This window comes from Solanum dulcamara, chromosome 12 (assembly GCF_947179165.1).
Source record: "Solanum dulcamara chromosome 12, daSolDulc1.2, whole genome shotgun sequence".
NCBI classification, from domain to species: Eukaryota; Viridiplantae; Streptophyta; class Magnoliopsida; order Solanales; family Solanaceae; genus Solanum; species Solanum dulcamara.
The window spans coordinates 44646725-44657254 of record NC_077248.1 but is presented as its reverse complement, the minus strand read 5'-3'; positions in this window follow the sequence as shown (position 1 = coordinate 44657254).

Below are 10530 nucleotides of genomic sequence, written 5' to 3'. Positions count from 1 at the left end.
ACCCTTTAACCTTACATGTCAATCGTACTTCAATACCTTACTTGACATATGTCTTTCGTGCTTTTGCTTACATATGTGCTTTGTAACTTCCAATATCGTCGTTCACTTTCTTCTGTCGGTATTATCCTTCTGCTGAAATCACAGATTAGTATCATGAATTTAATTCCTTATGACTCAGCTCTATCGCATGATCTTAGATATGAAAAAAAGTAAAATTCTAAATATCCTGTAGCCTCCTGTTTAGAGATGTGGTGCATAACACACCGATAAACAAAACTCTACTAGACACGGTCAATAGACACTCCAAGGACGAACTGCTCTGATATCACTTTTATCACAATCCAACCCTATAGGCCATGACTAGGGTCCGACCTGGACCCCTGTAGATGTATCTACCAGCTATAGTCAAGTTGAACTGTGTGTGATGCGATACTATACACAAAAACCCAATGGGTCAAAACTTTTTCAGGTACATGTAGTCCCTTTTATTCGTACCATATCATGAAAGGGCATGCGAGCCGACAAGGCTGCTGTAACATAAAAACATTTACAATGTGACATACAGGCAAAACTAAAACAAACTTATAGACAACCTATATACACGTGTTTACAAACCCCTAAGAGTATTAACTATATCATATGGCAGGAAAGGGGCCTCGCCGTACCCCTGAAGAAACAAACATATATGTCAAATGACCAGTATCAAAATTTAGGCTCCGAAATAGTGGAGCACTTCCAACATCGCTGAGTGAAAACCCTATGCTGGGGGATCTCCAAAATGAACATCTATACTTGCGGGCATGAAATGCAGCCCCTCCCCCCGAAGAAAAGGGGTTAGTACGATATATGTATTGAGTATGTAAAGCATAACACATCCTAACTAAGATAACAACTGAAATAGGGATGCAGAAAACAAATATAATATTTAATAGCTCACTGTACCTGCATCCTAGGACATGTAGTCATATACAATCTCATACACTGTACCCGACCCTCTAGTGAACACGGTGTCATAATTGTTTCATCATCTTAATATATCATCAGATCATCATATATATTACTTCATCATATCATTGTATACAGCATTATTTTATTGTATACGATATAATCTTATCGTATATGTCATCATATTACTTCTGGTTCATTATGGGGCTCGGGGTCACAAATATATCACTGTATTTTCATATGCATGCCTACATAAGATATCCGGCCCTTTAGTGAGGGACTTGGTAAAGGAAGTGGTGTACGTCTATAGCGTACCATCATTATATATACATACCGTACCCGACCCTCTAGGGAGGGACCCGGTATTCCTTCCTTATTTTGCCATACATACCATCACACACGTACCATCATATGACAACACATACCATTATATATCGTACCCGGCCTAGGACTCGATGAATAATTGTATCTTCATAACATATTACCGTGCCTCACGTATGAAATCGTCTCCTCGTACATGGAATTATACGTACTCGGCCCGGGACCTGGTGAAAGAAGTAGTAAAGCTGCGCCCGATATAATATTCGTCCCATCGTGGGATGCGGAACAAGAAGGTTTACAGCATGTACGAGTAGAGTAGTGAGAAACCATATGCAACTAAGTCACCCTCTGAAACTCAATGAAATAGTCAAGTGAACCGTCACCTGAAAACCAGAAAAGTAATTATCCGAAGTACCCTTTACATGTCATTAGGAATTACATCAATTGGGGCCTCAGGAATCACAGACATACATCAAGACAATACCATATAACTGATGCAAGCAAAGACACAGTTTATGCAATTAAAAACATTTATCAGTGTAAAGCCTTTAGGAAGAGGAGCTGGTATCTCCACTTACTATTCACTATATAGAAAGCTCGGGAATAGTAGTTTAACTACTTTCAGACTTTTAATGTTCTGGAGTGCCTACAAGTCACGAGTTACACCTAGAACTTATAAATGGAGTTACCTCCAAATCCATGTCCTATATTACTTATAGTCCAGCCTTTCTAGAAATGGGAAAAGACAAGCTTTACATGTACTACTTTTCATCACATGGAAGACTTGAAAGGTAATGACTCAACTTGTTACGGGAGTTCCAATCAGAATGAAGTTAACAAGAGTCTTAACTCACACTCAGAGTTTTAAGAATGGAATGACTCCTAATTTCATATACATAATACTTACATCTAAGATGTGCCAAAAGAGAAGAAGGGATAGCCTTATATACCTGTTATGGATTAATCGCATTCAAGCTCGCTTTGGTACTCCTTTAACCTATTTAACACGAAAGTAACACTAATGTTAGCAACCTTTGACCTTCTAGCTTCTAAATCCACAATCAAGCACCCATAGGAATCAATTCCTTACTCTCCTTTCTAGACTAGTCTATTAGTTAGTTAAGGAGTGAACGGAAATCGGGCAACATCTCCTCTATAACTTGCCCTATCCGAACTTTCAATTTAACCCCCAAACCTTAGCAGCCAACCAAAAACAACAATCAGCAGCATATATACAAGTAAACCACTTCAATATTACACAACACAAACTCCAAACAACTCGCTTAAAACTACGATACAAAAATAGGGTTTTTAATCTCTATTTCGTAAAACCTTTAACCACATGAACCGGAGGGCTATGTGGGTGCAACCAAAAGCTACCATACCCCTTTTGGAATGTGTTCCAGCCCTGTAACACTACCAAACAATGCTCAACACAACACCACAATAACAGTGACTCTAGCCAAACTTTAACCCGTTAAAATCGCATCAAATCAGCCCCTACATGACCTACAATGTTCTTTAGTCGCAAAATGTATATTTTCATGTTTCAAATCTATATTTATACCTTCATAACATGTCCAAACCCTTACCAAAATGTGGGAGAAGAGAATCAATCCATATCTTGCTAAAAGTCAACTTCGAAAGCTCATTAACATGCTGAAAGTTGTGGGTTGTTCATGTCACCTCTTTGCTTCCCCAAATAGCAATTTCATGTTGTTAAACACCGTTATTTAACCATAGGATACCTTAAATAATTAATTCATATAACGAAAATGGAGGCCCTACCTTGTTGCAGCCAAGTTGTAGCTCTCTCCTTTGTTTCTCTCAAGTTCTCTCAACTTTTCTTAAGTATTTCCTGAAGAATGAGAGTATTTTCAGCAACTTACACACATATATATCCTTCTTTGGAGAGGGACACGTGGAATCCCCTAGGGGTGACATGTGGCATCCTCCTAGGGCGCCACCTCATCCATGCGGCCAATCCAAAGCTGCCATTTAGCAGTGTGGGTCCACCCCGAGTAGGTGTGTCACCTACTTGGTCCAAGTAGGTGTGTCACCTACTTAGTCCAAGTAGGTGCATCACCTACTTGTTTTTGAGTAGGTGCTACGCATCCTTCTGCCTCTTCTGTGGGTTCGTAATCTCGTCTTACTTTAAAAATGTTTGTAATCCTTGCTACATAATCTCGGCATGTACTCAAGTAGCTTAGTTATGTAAGACGTCCAATTTGGTAGCTTATGCAAGTAAATTGAGTCCTACGACTCATTATTCGACCTCCAACTCCTTCCGGATTCTCATAACTATGTTTCTAACCTTTACTATTATGGGGCATTACATCCTCCCTTCCTTAGAGTTATTTGGTAATGTTATAAATAATGTGGATTACATGATAGCTTTAGAGAAGCTAGATAGGTGTTCCCATGTACCCAAAAGTATGGGGCATAATATCCTCCCCCCTTTAGAACGTTCGTCTTCGAATGTTAATTAATCTCATAAGGTCTTACAAGGACTTTGAGAGTTCTCTATAATCATATACATCCATAGGGCTCTTATTTATCAATCCAATCAATTTAGGAGTTTAAGTCACCTGTAGATGTCGAGAATAGGGACAACCATTTCTTTTCCATCTCTACTTCGGCTTCCCAGGTCGTTTCTTCTGTATTTTTATCTTGTCACAAGACTTTGATGGAAGCCACGTCCTTAGTTCACAACCTTCAAATTTGCCGACCCAGGATGGCGATAGGTTTCTCCTTGTAGGATAACTCCTCTGTTACGTAGACCTCGCCCACAGGAAATACTCTGGAAGGGTCGTTTATATATTTGTGGAGTATTGACCCATGAAAAATTGGATGTATTACTCCTCAAATCGGATAGTAGTTCCAACTTATAGGCAACTTTGCCTATCCTACAACTAATTTGATGAGGGCCAACGTATCTTGGGATAAGTTTCCCTTTCTGGCTGCATCTCACTATTCTTTTCATTGGTGAGGCTTTTAAGAAATCCCAATTGCTCATTTGAAACTCTATGGGTCGACATTAATTATCTGTGTATGACTTTTGTCGACTCTGGGCTGTTAATAGTTTTTCCTCGAATAAACTTCACTTTATCAATAACTTACTGGATCACATCTGGGCTTGTCCATTTCTAAGTCGGGATTTCTATCTCCTGTAATAGGTTATCAGTCTTTTGATGCTCGATCTTGTTTAAGCTATTTCATAATTTCTCTTACGCCAACTTATAATACTCTAGGTATATTCCAATGTGCCTTTACTCAGATTTCCTTTCTAATTCTCTTACCCTGCATCATATTGAAATCCTTACACGAGCATGTGTAGGTACTTAGTCAGTTCTGAAGATGCCTTAGCGTTTCCATATTAGTTATCCGCCCATTATTGGCTTTTAGATCTTGCTAACTCATTCCAGTGTGGGATCTTACTTAAAGTTTAAGTTGTTACACCCCACATTCTTGAACTCGAAAGGTTCCTAAAGCTACTTAGAAGCTATCATGTGATCCGCCTAAGTTACGACACTATTAAACAATTCTAAGAAGGGAGAATGTGACACCCCATAGTAGGGAAGATTGGAGATAAGGTCAAGAGAAGTCGGAGGAAGTTGGAGGCCAAGCGATGAGTCGTAGGACTTGATTTGCTTACGTACGCCTCTAACTTAGAAGTTTTACTTACCTAAAGCTATTTGAGTACACACCAAGCTTCCATAGCATGAATGACATAGGCTCTTAAACTAAGACGAGATTACGAACCCACGAGGAAGAAAACAAAATTTCGTGGGGCAGCCAATAGGAGAGTGACACGTGGCAGCCCTAAGCAAGCAGGTGACCCACCTACTTGGGGTCAAGTAGGTGACCCACCTGCTTGGGGGAGGTGGACCCTGCTGCCACGTGGCAGCACCCCATTGGTCGCATGGTTGAAGTGGCCCAATGATGGCCTGACACGTGTCACCCTTAGGGGCTGACACATGTCACCTTATATATATATATATATTAATATGTAATGTTTCAGCTATTAACTTATCCCAAAAACAGCAGCTGCACTTAGAAAATTACGTGAGAAGAGAGAAAAGAGAGGCAGCCTTAGTTCTTGAAGATTAAAGGTGAGTTTCTCAACTTTCTTCCGTGAATTAATTATATACGGTGTATATTAAGTACGTGGATACGTATATATGTGTTTTAAGACATTGATGGAACTGAAACTCCAGCGTTGCAACTGAAATTTGGAAGGAAAAAACAAGAGAAAACGTGAAAAGGGGCAAGGGAGAAGGTTACGGATTTGACCCTTGTTGGGTAAGCTTCCGGGTTTCGTTCCGTGAATTAATTATTTGACGTGTCCCTAAGTTGTATATTAGTGTTTTATAACCTAAAAATTCAATTTGGGGCAGCGAGGAAGTACCACAAGCAGCCCGCTCAATTTCAGCACATTGAAGAAGTTCCGAGGCACAATTTCGGCTAGTTTTAACCAATTTTGGGAAAGGTAAGTTCTTCCCCTCTAATTTGAAGTTTATGATGTTAAATTAGAGTGTATTATATACCTTAGTATCTGCTGGAAGTTGGGGAAAAGGCTTCACAAGTTCGACGTTCGAAATAAGCGAAATTGGAATCGCCATAGTTAATTGTAATCGAATAATGCCTCGTGCTTGTGGTATGTGACTGCTGGTCGTGTGATGAGTTGTTAGGGTGATGGAATGTGTGTTGCTAAGGGCATGGGTGGCTTCTGGTTACAGCCACACGACCCTCCGCTTTGCAATTAAAGAATTCGCGAAAGAAAGATTAAAAACTCTAGTTTTGGTATCTTAGTTTTGAGTAAATTGTTGAGGGTTTATATTGTGTAATATTGTCGTAATATGTATATTTTTGGGCTGCTGGTTGTATTGTTTGTTAGCTGCAGGTTCTAAGGACATGGTTGTGTATTCGGATAGGGCACGTTATAGGGGAGGTGCTGTCCGATTTTCGTTAACTTCTTAACTGGTTAAGGAACTAGTCGAGGGTGCGAGCGAGGGGACGAGCTCGATGAATACTCGTAGGTAGTCTAAGTTGCTGAAAAGTCTAAGGTTATTAATACTTACCTTACTTCCATGTTAAATAGGTTTCGAGGACAACGACGTGGACACGATTACGGGAAACCCATAAGAGGTAGGTAAAGCCTATTCTTTCTCTTCTTTTGGCATGTCGTAGAGGTAAGTAAACAATGATGTGATCTCTGAAGTAATTCCATTTCTAAGTGTGTTTTATTCACTTCTGGGTAATGAACTTTTATAACAGTTAAGCTACTTTCCTTGAGCCTTACCTATACTAAGGATTTAATGAATACACGGGCTCCTAGTTGTAAGGACTATATAAAAACATGTATTCTGGAGTCCTTAAGCAGTTAGCATTATCTTAGTACGTGTCTAAGGACCCCGAAACACTAACTAGTATAGTCCCTAATGGCATTTAAAGGGCATGTAAGATGATTACATTACAATCCTGATTCTCAGACAATAGCTTAATTTTTTTCTACGGTTGAGTTTTCGATAATGATTTAAATTGCATATAGTTGCTCATTAATCTACTCGTGTATACTGTGACCCATCTTTCCCTGAGTCCCGGGCCAGGATATGTTCTCGTGCGTAACTCACTGCATTATTCCCCGAGTCCCTCACTAGAGGGCCGGGATACGTGTATATATATATGATGATGTGTGGTAATAAGGTGGTGATGGCATTGGGTTGTGATGATATTACAGAGGTATCCACCGGACCCCTGATAGGGCCGGCTATACAATATAATTTGAACATGCATACTTTGATACTTCACAGGGTACAGGTATAAGTTTTCATATGATATGTTATCCCCTGCTTCACTGTTTCAGATATGTGTTCAGTTGTGCCATATTATGTTTTACATACTCAGTACATATGTCGTACTGACCCCCTTCTCTGGGGGGCTGCGTTCATGCCTGCAGGTACAGGTACACAATTTGGGGATCCGCCAGCATAGGAGTCCCACTCAGCAGTCCAGAAGTGCTCCATTGTGCTGGAACCTAATTTTGGTACTAAACATGGTGTATATATTCGTTTGGTTATGGGTACGGTGGGGGCCCTGTCCCGCCTTATGTTACTGTTTTCTTACTCTTAGAGGTCTGTGGATACGTATGTGGGTTGTGCATATATATGAGTGGTGTATGAGCCGTATATAGGTTGTATATAAGTTGTATATGAGTGGGATCTGAGTTATATATATGTATGTACAGCTGTACTGATATGACTTGTGATTTAGGGCGTTCCCTGTATTGTGGCAGCCTTGTCGGCTTGCGTATATGTGTGTTATGGAACGACCCTATATATAGTACTACAGCCTTGTCGGCTTGTATGTTTTCGTACATATTGATGCGTTTTGGGTATAAACAGGAGACAAGTTATGTATAGGTGGCAGGGGTATGCGTGTGTGTCCGGTTCAGGCACCCATCACGGCCTACGAGGTTGGGTCGTGACAGAAGTGGTATCAGAGCAGTTCGTCCTTGGAGTGTCCACAGACTGTGTCTTGTAGAGGCTTGTTTATCGGTGTGTTGTGCACCACATCTATAAATAGGAGGCTACAGGATATTTAGGATGTTACTTTCTTTCTTATCATAGATCGTGCGATAGAGTTATGTTTTAGGATGATCCTTCACTAACCTACCTTTATGTTTGTAGTGATGCCTCCACGGAAAGCAACCACTGCCCAGAAGGGCAAGTCAGCAGCTGGGGAAACTAGTTAGACCCCAAGAATTACCAGGGCCCATGCCCAGTCTATGCCGAGGATTGTACTTCAGTCGGCAAGTTCTACTACGCCGCCACCCCCAGAGGAGTTTAGGGCAGCAGCAGCTGCAGATCCCGAACCTCCAGTACAGGAGCCTCTAGTCCCATAGCATGGGGCGGAAGACAGAGCTATGAGTGATGCAGTACAGTTGCTGACTGGACTGATGGCAGGACAGGCTCGGAGGCATGGCCCAGATGATGCAAATAGACAAGATAGCTTGAGGGTTCGTGACTTCCTAGCCTGCAATCCCCCAGAATTTCATGGATCGAGACCTGCAGAGGACCCACAGGAGTTCATTAGACAGATGCAGCATACACTGCTAATCATTAGGGCCTCGAAGACGAACTCGATGGAATTAGCCTCCTATCGGTTGCGTGATGTGGCCGCTAACTGGCATAAGTCTTGGGAGTTATCGAGGGGAGAGGGTGCTCCTCCAGTTGAATGGGATGAATTTGCAGAAGCCCTTCTTAGCCACTTCCTGCCTCCAGAAATGAAACGAGCTAGGGTTGATAAATTTTTGTAGTTAAAGCAGAACGGCAGGAGTATTCGCGACTATAGCCTCGAGTTTGACTCATTGGCGAGGTATGCCCCCACAGTTGTGGCAGATATGGCAGATAGGGTGCATCGGTACATCATGGGCTTAGACCTTTATTTGGTTGATAGCTGTATGGCCATGGCTTCTCAGCCAGGCGTGGACATTGCCCGAGTACAAGCATATGCCCAAGGGGTAGAAGAGCGACATAGGAGGCGTCAACCTGACAGATGGTTTGATAGAAGTCAGCCTAAAAGGGCTAGGTCAGCTGGTTATCCAGGAGAATTTCGCAGCGGGCGATTCCAGCAATCTAGTAGGTATTCCTCCCAGCCAGCTCGGAGTGTACCTCTGTCACGACCCAACCCCGTAGGTCGCAACTGGGTTCCAACCACCCTCTCATGCGTATTTATCAACTACACTTAAGTTAAATCGTGTGTGATGTGATACTATATACAAAACCCCCAATAGTTTAAAACTTTATCATGTACATGTAGCCTCTTTCATTTGTATTATATTATGAAAGGGCACGCGAGCCGACAAGGCCGCTACAACAAAAACATTCACAACATATCGAATAGGCAACATCGAAACTAACTCACAAACAACCCACATATACATATGTCTACAGACCTCTAAGAATAGTAACAACAACATATGGCAGAACAAGGCCCCCGCCGTACCCCTGAATGTACAAATATATACATTAAGTGACCAGCATCAAAATTTAGGCTTCAGAACAGTGAAGCACTTTCGACACAGCTGAGAGGAACTCCTACGCGATGGATCTCCAGAATAAACATCTGTACCTGCGGGCATGAAACGCAGTCCCCTGAGAAAAGGGGGGTCAGTACGATATATGTACTGAGTATGTAAAGCATAACACATCGTAACTGAGATCATAACTGAAATAGGGATGCAGGGGACAAGTATAATAACTAAATGAATTATTGTACCTGCACCTTAGGACACGTAAATCATACACATCATCATATGTTGTGCCCGGCCCTCTAGTGAACTCGGTGTTATAATCACTTCTTCATAATCACATATCATCATATCATAATGCATTTCATTTCATCATATCATCGTATACGGTATCATACCATCGTATACGGTATCATCTTATCATGTATATCATCGTATCACACCCGGTTCACTGCGGGGCTCAGGGTCACAATGTATTGCTTTAATCTCATATGCATGCCTACATAAAGTATCCAGCCCTTTAGTGAGGGACTCGGTGAATGGAGTGGTGTACGTCTATAGCGTACCATCATAATATACATATGTACCCGGCCCTCTAAGGAGGGACTCGGTGTTCCTTCCTTATTTCACCACACATACAATCATATTACAGCCGGCCCGGGACTCAGTGAATAATTGTATCGTCATAACATATAACATATATCACACCTCACGTACAGCATCGTCTTCTCGTGCGTGGAACTATACACATCCGGCCCGGGACGCAGTGAAAGAAGTAGTAACACTATGCACGATAACATATCCCGGCCCATCGTGGGACTCGAGGAAGGATGGGTTACAGTATGTACGAGTAGAGTAGTGAGAAACCATATGCAACTAAGTCATTATCTAAGACTTGATGAAATAGTCAAGTGAACCATCACCTGAAGACTGGGGGAGTAATTATCCGAGGTATCCCTTTAGATGTCATTAGGGCTTACATCAGTTGGGGCCTCAAGAATCACAGACATGTATCCAGACAATGCCATATAGCTTATGCAATCAGAAACATGGTTTATGCAATCAAAGGCACGATTATGCAATCAGAGACACAGTTATGCTATCAGAGACACAGTTATCTAGTCAAAGACTCAACTTATGCAATCAGACGCATTTACCATTTTAGAGCCTTTTAAAAAGAGAGGAGCTGGTACCTCCACTTACTATTCGTTATATAGAAGGCTCGAGATAGT